This window comes from Dermacentor silvarum, chromosome 8, assembly GCF_013339745.2.
Source record: "Dermacentor silvarum isolate Dsil-2018 chromosome 8, BIME_Dsil_1.4, whole genome shotgun sequence".
In the NCBI taxonomy this organism is placed as follows: domain Eukaryota; kingdom Metazoa; phylum Arthropoda; class Arachnida; order Ixodida; family Ixodidae; genus Dermacentor; species Dermacentor silvarum.
Window position 1 is genome coordinate 65,931,233 of NC_051161.1, and position 10,220 is coordinate 65,941,452.

At 40.8% G+C, this 10,220-nt stretch overlaps 1 long non-coding RNA gene across 1 annotated transcript; it reads right to left on the reverse strand.

Moving 5' to 3' along the window:
• Positions 1 to 1,817: 1,817 nt before the first annotated feature.
• Positions 1,818 to 9,907, reverse strand: LOC125947555 (uncharacterized). Its single transcript, XR_007468383.1, has 8 exons — positions 9,880 to 9,907; positions 8,011 to 8,037; positions 7,891 to 7,917; positions 6,656 to 6,682; positions 6,234 to 6,260; positions 4,628 to 4,654; positions 3,963 to 3,989; positions 1,818 to 1,845 (listed from the first exon to the last, which is right to left on the reverse strand). It is a non-coding gene; the product is annotated as an uncharacterized LOC125947555 (long non-coding RNA).
• Between the last annotated feature and the right edge of the window lie 313 nt (positions 9,908 to 10,220).

Genomic DNA, 10,220 nt, shown 5'->3' on the forward strand with positions numbered 1-10,220 from the left:
CAGGGCGAACACCGAATACTGTGATTCAGGTGCAAAAACATCTACTACCACACAACGAATTTTGGATCTCAGATATTTCCTACCCTCCATGGCGACTTGTTGCCCCAAAAATTGAACTTTCGGTTGACGGAATTATTCGCAAACGAGACATGTTTATGCTAGCAGCCCAACAACTGGCGCTGTACCAGATATACTTTCGCTACCCTGGATATATTCAAGCGTATACAGACGGTTCTTGTCAACCAAATTCTTCTACAGCTGCCTTTGTCATTCCAGAATGGAACCGAATACAGACGTTTAAACTTTCTCACACGACATCATCAACTACAGCAGAGCTTTTTGCTATATTGTCTGTGTTACGATACATAAATTCAACTCAAGAAGGGAACCAATGGGTCATCCTTTGTGACTCACAAGCAGCTTTGTCGTCACTTCATGGTGGCATCAGCAATTCCCAAAACATGGCGTTAGTTTATGAGACACTAAAGGAGCTCACTAAGGCAAGTGAAAAATCCCGCACAATACTGTTCCAATGGATACCAGGGCACTGCAATATCCCAGGGAATGTTGCAGCAGACATGGCTGCTAGACAAGCGCATATTAATACCGACACACACGGTCTCCCTCTAACGCAAGGAGAATTGCAGCACATACTAAGACAGATCTCAGTCCGTGGTTGCAAAGCGACATGGTTTGATCAGAACTCGAAATCTTCAGATTTATTTCACATTGACCCTGCACTTCAATTCAAAATCCCGTCCACATTAAATACAACCAGAGCCTTCGAAACACTCATTCACCGTCTGCGGCTCAGTACCGCGTACACAAAACATTTTCTACAAAAATTTCAAGAGCTGATAGTCCGGAATGTACTTGTGGCCACGCGGATGAGGATGTACAGCATCTTCTGTTAGAATGTCCGCGACACGATACACACAGACAACGTTTAGCACGTTATTTAGAGACATTATACCGCAGGCCCTTCAGCCTCAGGAAGATATTAGGTCCTTGGCCAACATATTCGTTGCAAAGACGAGCGTTAATGGCCCTCCAAAGATTTATAGAAGCGAGCAATATTCTCGGAAACTATTGAAAAGAGTGTTTACATGTGATAAACTCACTCTATGGTCAATTCGTACCTGGGTTCATGTAGTTTCCTTTAAATCGAATCCATGCTATCTTATGTGCCGTGATTTTAGTATAATTACGTGACCGGACTTTGTGTTTACTTTAGTGCAGCTATGTGACTGAACTTTGTGTGCCCTTTTTCTGAGTGGACTTTCAGTTTTAGTGTGACATTAGTATACTTATGTGACTGGATTTTGTGTTTAACTTTATGCGCCTTCGTGACTGAACTTTCCGTATTAGTGTGGTATTAGTGCCCTTATGTGACTGGACTTTGTGTTATTGTGATTTGGATTTGACATTTAATTTGTAGGTTCATTCTTTCTTTCTTTTTTTTTTCATACCTCTATGTGAAAAGGAGTAGCCGGCGCCAATTAAAGGCGCCAACATCTCCTAAAAACCATATATAAAAAAAAATTATTATTGTTCCACCACTCTTGCTCACTTACATACGCGAGCATTTGCTAATGTGCGAATGTTCTTGGAATCTATGTATGAACATATTTCCTCGGATTCTAGCAAACGTCTGGCCTGCAGGCTTACCTCTGTCGATGCGGCGTCAAAATGAAACTGGTCGCTCAGCAAAGCGTCACACATTGGTAACATGAGCAAGGTGTACGACCATTACTATACTGGCCTTTTAAAGTTTCTGACATGTGACCGAAAGAGAAGGGGAAAAAAAGGAAGGCTTACCGTGACAGAAGGTGAAACCTCCGGTGTCTGGAAAAGACATGTAACATAAATGCACTACCATGTGACTCCCGCGTGTTGGGCTTTCTATAATTGTCCAAATTTAATCACATAGCGCCCAGCATGATCACGTAGTACAGATAGCAGTGCAATTTCTCAATGTAATCAATCCCAGTTCGTGGGCTCCTACGTACTCCTACAATAAGGCTGAAAATGACGACTGGTTTCTCTTGCTTCGAACATACCCTCGCCCACACAAGTCACTACCTAGAGAGCACGAGAGGTTGCTCTGAACTCTACAATTCAATACACTCGCCAACCTAACCAGAAATTACCTCACAGCCCCCACACAATTCTCTCCGCAATGCCGCCTCTACGAAGATCCCGGGTTTCTTAGGCATATAGTAAGTTGTTGCGGACAGGCACCACTAAATACTCCGAATCCTTATCACACCAATGAGCTTTGGGAGAGAGCCTTGGCCAGTTACGACCTCGAGGATCAGCAACGGCTGATCGCGAGCGCCCAGGACGCGGCACGAGCTCATGGCATTCTGGAATGAGGGCGCCTCTCCAAAGCTACATTCACATATTAAGGACAATAGCCTAACGAGGGATTAGTAATATGTCGTGCAGCCCCGCCTGACACATTATAGAAGTGTCCAGGGTTTCTTGTACATCTGTGTGTGTGTTTCTTGGCAAATTCGGGAATGCGTGGGCGCAAACGTATTCTTTATGGTGTTCAGATAAAGTCGCTCAAAGGGGTCTAGACGCATGATCTGTGTTACGTGCACACATATAGAGGGATATAATTTAGTGCCATCACTAGTTATACTTGGTTGTTTGCATGATGATAATTAGGAGAGTCATTAAGAAAAGAATAATCGGAAATTCTAAAATTTTACTCTTGGTAATGGTGTCTGTCCTGGCGCCTATGCAGTCGACCTTGAAATAAAAAAATAAAACGTTTGGATTGCGCCTTACTTTGTGTGGTTTCATACGGAAATAGCCAATATTTTAGAAGAATATCCATCGTACTAAAAAGTAACGTTTCAAATTATATATTGATAACTATTCTAAACATATCGCATGCAATACTTCCTTGGTGTTTTTGGTGTGTTTTGGTGTTTTTGTGTGCTGTTTTTTGGTGTGTTGGTGTGTTTATATAATTTATTATAATTTGTGACCAAGTCTCTGGACATCCCATTTAGAGTGCTATAAGGGCTCGTTCAGCACATCACAATTTTGGTGGTTTTGGGTGCGAGGAGCATGACTGCATAAAGTGGAATAACTTAGAAACTTCATAATATATGACAGCACGCGGTGCTCCACTAAACGAAGTAGAACTGAGTGCTTCAAAACACTTACTGTTTCTGAGCCGGTTGTTTTCGGTGCCTGTTTAGAAGCGGGGAAAATTAGATTACCCGAAAGTAGTCGCTCATTGATATTCACGAGAGGACCTAGATTTTCGCAGCACCGAAGAAACTCTAATTTAAGGTAGCAAAGTATAGGAAATCGAGAACAATCTTCATGTCCGGACAGCTGTTACTCTTATGCATCTGAAAAGGAGATAGCTTCGTTTCCACAGTTCTGACGCGGTGCGAGTAAAATGACGTAAGGCACGAAGCCTGGGGAACGTCCCAGAAATGCAAGTTTCCGTGCTGAGGCAAACGTGACGACATATAGTTAGGTGACTGCTGTATTGCAGGCGCTTTTCAGTGATCGCTGTAAGAGTACTGCGTTTGTTAACAAGAGCCTAGCAAAATAATAAATTATTAAAACATCTACCGCGACTGAATCACTAGCCTTCGGTGTCAAAGAAAAGGAGCGCAAAAGACATCATACATCTTCACCTCTGTCGTCATAGGATGATAGTAATTGCCTCAGCTGCCAAACTGGCCAAAAATAACTTCTGAATAGCAACGTGTAAGGCAATATCCAAGCATACAAGTGCTCTTCTTTTCGGAGCCAGTCGTTTCTGTTACCTGTCAGTGGATGAAATAATACAAATTCACTAAAATAAGGATAATGGGTCTTTTCGTGTTCATATGGACTTGTAGGACTCATTGGCACTAGTTACCCATAGATTTGGCGAATTCGTTATTGGCCTGTTAAACAAGCCTAACGTGAAGAAAAAAAAAAGGACTCACCGTTCCAGAAGCCGTAGTTTGTGGTGTCTAACGGGTGGGTGGAAAGATAACGACAAAGAACTTTTAGTTTTGATTTAGTATGGTTAGCATCAATATTAAGCTGCCGACATTTATTTTAACTTCAACATGCAGAATACTATATTTTAATGTGTAGCTCCCATATTGAAATAAATAGTGCAAAATGGAGGCTTCGGCTTCTTGCTGCGTTCGACATTTGCACTTAAAAATAATTTATATAGCAAGATCTCCTGATCCTGGCAGGGACCTACAGCGTTCTTTCTAAACAAATGTGCACCACTGAAACAAACAATTTCAATTCGATACGTCAAAATTGCAATTAGAGAAAATGAAGCAAGGATATAAAAAAATATAAATAAATATGGAATATAAGGTTTCAGATTTGAAGTCGGATCTGAAACCTTATATTCCATATTTATTTATATTTTTTATATCCTTGCTTCATTTTCTCTAATTGCAATTTTGACGTATCGAATTGAAATTGTTTGTTGAAATTGAAATACGCTAGCGCAAGACAGGGGTAATTGGAGATCACAGGGAGAGGCCTTCGTCCTGCAGTGGACATAAATATAGGCTGATGATGATGATGATGATGATGATGATGATGATGATTATGATGATAAGGTTTCCAAAAAGTAACGACTCACCGTTCCTGAACCGGGAGTCTCGGGTGTCTGAAACGCAAAACGAGGACACCTTTTTATTTAGTACGTGCCCAGTTATTGATACAGGTGGAAAATGAACCACTTCATTCGGCATAATGAGTTCATCAACTGCGACATCTCGTTAAAACGACCCTATGTGGCGCCGCGCAGTCAAACCTCGATTCTTGTCAACCATGAGCCTGTAGCCGCTGCCACTTTTAGAAAGGTACTACGAAAGCAAAAGTGATGGACTGATTTCTACTTCTTGTGTCTACAAAAAAAAGGCATTAAATGACACGAACGTCGACATCCTATGAATTTGCCCGGACCACGGCGGCATACCATTGTTACTCAGATAAAATCTTCGTATTAAAGCATACTTTCGATGACTGAAGCAGACGGTCTCTGATGGATACACAAAAAGGCATAACGGGAAGCTAGTTAGCATTTAGAGTCGCATTGAGCCCTCTAGGCGATGGCACTCAAAGGCATCAAGAATTCAAATTTGTGGGATATTGCTGTAATAGTGCAATTAAAACAGACCTAAATCAGAGGACTATTCATAGAGAAGGACAAATTTTTATGTCCAAGTCGCTGCTCCGCTTCTTTTACGTTGGTCGTTTCAGAAGCTCACGCAAATAAAGCTTTGGTAAGTGATGATCTTTGCAAATCCACATAACAAGCATCGCTACTATTTGCATTCAGAATAATACCCACCCGCAAGAAGCTGCTTAGTTTACCGTATTATAGAACATCGCACATATTAGCAAGAACTTGTGCTTCGTGAACTTTAGACGCTTGGCAGCATTGCTCACTTTCTTTCAATTGTGTCATTGAATTGAAGCTTTATTATTTTGATGCAATGACTCAGCACCTTGTTGGAAGCGAGCTTCGCAATGGAAGCGGCAAAGGAACGCTTGTCTTGCGTTTTGTTGTCGGCCTCTGCGTACGTGCGAACGAAAAAAAGAAACCTCTGGTCGCTGATAATTAACAAAAAAAAACTTCCATACTAAAGCTTCGATAGCGCGATTACATCCTGGGAGCAACTCAGCGTCACCTAGAGTTCCCTGGTGCCAGAAAATACCAAATTACTTAATTCATGAAGGTGTGGAGGATGAAAGCGAAGATAACTTCATGTAGCAGGTGGTTCACTCCTATTTAGTGGAATTTGCCAATCAGTTGCGAAGAAAGTATGTTGAGATCAAAATAACCGATAAAAAGCGTTTGTTTCATAATGTGTACAAACAATTTATTATGACCTCACACAGAGTAGAGACAAGTACAGTAAAACTTAGTTGGAATGATAAAAAAAATCTGAGCTTTACCTGAAACGTTTCAAAATACGTTTACATGCTTTACTGATAGTCATCGTATGTCTTATTTCATTTACTCGCATTTCCCTTGTAATTATTTAATTGTAACCATCTTATATGCTATCCTGTACTGTTACGCCATATTCTCGAACTCAAATATTCTATTCTTTAAGAGGGGGTCCCCTTAACCTTGTGGCATGGGACGTTGCTCTATATAATCATATATCAATGTATTTCTCAACACTATGAATAAAGGATTACTTGACTGAGTGATTCATTCAATGAATAACACTTACCGTGCCTGGTGGCATCGGCCCTGGTGACTACAAATGAATGAAAACACCGGAATCATGTAAGTACTAAATCCACCATCATGAGTACATCCTTAGAAGAAACATAAAACTTCTAGAATTAAACGTCATTGTCTGCGAGCAGTGCCAAATACTTAACACTGAAAAGCAATAGAGTCCCGGAAACTTTCAATCAGGAGCAACTGCGGTAGAAATACACATCTGTCCGAACGCAGCTCCAAATTTTACTCTTGATTGAATAGGTTTTGTTGTAATGGCATGCCTCTGTCATCACAACAGTGCGATTTAGATAACACCAGCGCAGACTACATTCAAACAGATGCCAAGAAAACCTACAGTACAAATTTTGTACAAAATACATGCATATAAACTCAAACTGCACTCGTAATGTTACAAGTAGCACTTACCGTGCCCGACGCCGTTGAACCTGGCGTCTAGAAATAAACGCACCAGAAGTATTTCTGTACTAAATCCACCATGATAAGTATAGCCTTACAAGAACAGTGATTTAAGCACAAGCATCGAACTTCTAGTAACAAACATGGAAATATATGGGCAGCAAAGATGATTGTATATTGACATATAACAGAGTCATGAAAACGTTTTTACTAAAGAACAACTTCTTGCCTTAGAATAGGTGGACGTCACGCCTGGTTTAACACCGGCCCCAATTTTACTCTAATTGGAACAGCTCTCGTTGTGGTGACAAGCCCCTGTCATCGCAACAGCACAAATTAATTAACACCGACACAGGGTACAGGAAGATCCGGAGCAACCTTCGAGCAAATTTTGTAATAAGTATTGCAGCATAAACTCGGACTTCACAAGTAAAGTTACAAGCAATGCTTGCCATGCCTGATGTCGTCGACTCTGGTTTCCAGAAATAAACATGACAGAGATATTTCATTAATAATCCACCCTGACAAATACAGCCTTAACAGAATGCTCATTTCAGTATAACATGATTTTCTTAGGATTAAAAGCAATGTTAGGTGCAGAGTAACGATGATTGTATAAAGAAGAATGGAGCCTGGAAAACTGTTTTATGCCAGAGTAGTCGCTTGTCTCATAATGGACCGATAGATATGCTTGTACGAATACAGCTCCTAATTTTTACTCTTGCAATAGTTCTCGTTGTTCTTCAGGCCTACGTTACTCGTGTCAATCATTATCAAACGTAATGTGTACAGATGAAGGTGGAGGGGTGATACAAGAGCTATCGATGCGGTGAACCCAACAAAGGGCAACACCATCACATATCAAATGAAATAAAACAGCTTGATTGCCTTTATTACTGACCACAAAGATCATATTCGTATTAAAAATTATAATAGTTCTCGCGGAAATAACTACTTAGTAAACAAATGAAATAATTTCTAACGGGATTGAGGAAGTATGCAGAAAATGAAAACTTGCTTTATCGTGCCAAAAAAAGCTACTATGGGCTTCCTGTAATGCTTCGCGTGCTTACCAGCGCAGGCACTGTATCGAAAACAATACGCCGTGATACGGGAAAGCTGTTACTCCTGCAAGATCGAGTGTCCACCACTAATTTTCCTTTCGGCGTATAGGAGCAAGGCCCACGTGGTATGATCCAAAGTTTTATGTTTTACAGTGGATACTGAGAAAATAAGGAACTTACCATGCTAGATTCCCATGGCTTAGATTGCTAAATGTGAAAGGCAAGAAAACGAGCAAATTTTCGACCAGTCCGCGGGGAAATTGTTTTGGCTGCAACATCCTGAAACATGCAGGGGCTCACCGTGCTTGGACCAGTACTTTGTGGCATCTAGGTACAAGGCAAAGAAAAATAAAGAGCGCTCGTTTAATTTTACTATTCACAGCTCAGTTCCATCTTTGCCAGAAAAAAACATCGCGCATAACAGACGGCACTGGTATGATGAGCAATGACTGAAAGAAGTGAATTCTACTTGCGGTAACATTAACGTAATTCTACCTTCAAAACTTCATATGCGAAGAATGTTAAGGACGACTTTCCGGCTAGTTTTCGTTTACATGCGACATACAAGTGAAAGAGTCTTCCCACAATTCTGGAAGTTCTTGAAAGAGTTCGTGAAACGATTGTCATTCATGTTGTTTAGTGAAGCATCAGATCATACCGAACCGCTCGGACATTGTGAAAGCAAACGACTGGTGTTTGCGCTAGTAAAAATAACCCCTATATAAATTTTAAATGTTCACACAAAGAAAAGTTACTGCGCCTATACCAGCCGATCAATGTGATCAGAATGAGAACCCAGAAAAACTGCAATTGTTTTCTTGTGTATACTACTCGCCTCGTATTTTGAGAAAGTGTGAGAAGGCAACAATTTCGCTGGCAAATTAAAATTTCAGCCAGTTTTTTCGCTACAATAAACGCTTTCGTTAGTTGTTGCCGGCATTAAGTTGATTTTACGTGAATACAACATTATCAAAGTTCGAATAAGGACAGATGGGAGTCGTAAGTGATGGCGTTCATTGAAGTGTGCGATCCCAAAGTAAACTCCACAATTACATTCTGAAACAGACGTTGTACAAGCCTTTCTTATTGCAGCGAATAACGCTACAGAAGCAGAAGGCATACTATTGTGTGGCTACCCAAACCCAAACCTCGTCCAAAATTGTAGATTGTCAGCGTTCACTTCAGTGGAGCCGTTCGTCGGGGTGCTATACTGCATCAGAATTTAAGGTAGCTTTGTTAAATTTTTGAAGAAGAAAGCTTTGAGTTGCTGTTATTTCTAATCGGCCTTGAGCATCAAACTCGTGAAGGAGAAGTGTTGATGTTCGTGTGACCTTTTAGTTAGCGCAGCAGGAGGCACCCACTGCTACACACGTGCAACGATCAATAGTGGTAGAACAACCGAAGCATCCGGCTGGAGTCACCATTTTGACCGAAAGGCTTGTTACCGCAAGGGCGACAACTGCTTTCCAACATATCCTGCTGTCGTTTGACACTACTTGTTGCCCCACATTGATTACGTTTGTACTTCGCTCTAGCATTGTTGGAGTGCAATGACAGACAAGTCCCCCTTGTTAATATATTCGCTCCGTCGAAGCCATTTGTCATTGTTAGGTCAACAGTTCACCTGACAAAGGCAAGCTACTTTTGTTTAAACATTGGCTCCGCCTATGTTTACTGCTGTTCAACCATCGTAGACAACTACGATACGTCTCCATCTCCCAGGGAAACTCTGTGAAGTACACAACGACTTTGAAAGCTGCTGAACAATTTCTCCTACACATACTTCCTTAAGAACCTGCATGACGCTTTTGGAAAATCAGTATCCAAGCTAGAGCGTTGGTAACCATGGGGAGACAGCATAAAGCGATACTTGCCTTGCGATAACGCAATAATTCACTCAGACTGAATGCAATGAAGCTCACTTGCAAGAATGCAGAAATCGGGGTGCCTTAATTTGTATAACGAAAGAGTAATGGAGCATCTTCTGAAGTTTGACAATGGCGGAATGCAAACACAGTTCGGTAAATTTAGAATGCACAGAAATGGAGCATCTTTCCAGAATTTTGTGCGAAAAGAAAAAGAAATTACTGAGGAATTAGTTTGAGGAAACGATAGACGTTAACTAGGTGAATTTTGTTGTATAAATCGTAATGTTAACCGGATACTCACTGTGCCTGATGGCGCCGATTCCGGTGACTAAAAAAAAAACAAAAAAAACAAAACGAAACAATACAGGAAAAAGGACGTATTAATAACCTTCTAAGCAATAGTGCAATTTATGACGTTAGCGCTTCAACTTGCTCTTCTTGAGTTCAAAATACGTTATAGAATTCTACAAGACATTTATAGAGGAAGATGCCAACGCGCAATGTTTTTCAGATTTTTTTTCTGTCTGTAAATACAAACATTAGTTTTTAGCTTTCAGGCATCTCAGCCAGTTCCAAATTTGACGGAGTTTGAAACGTTTCCCTCAGGAGACTACTAAATTGATAATTGTTCCACGTTGCACT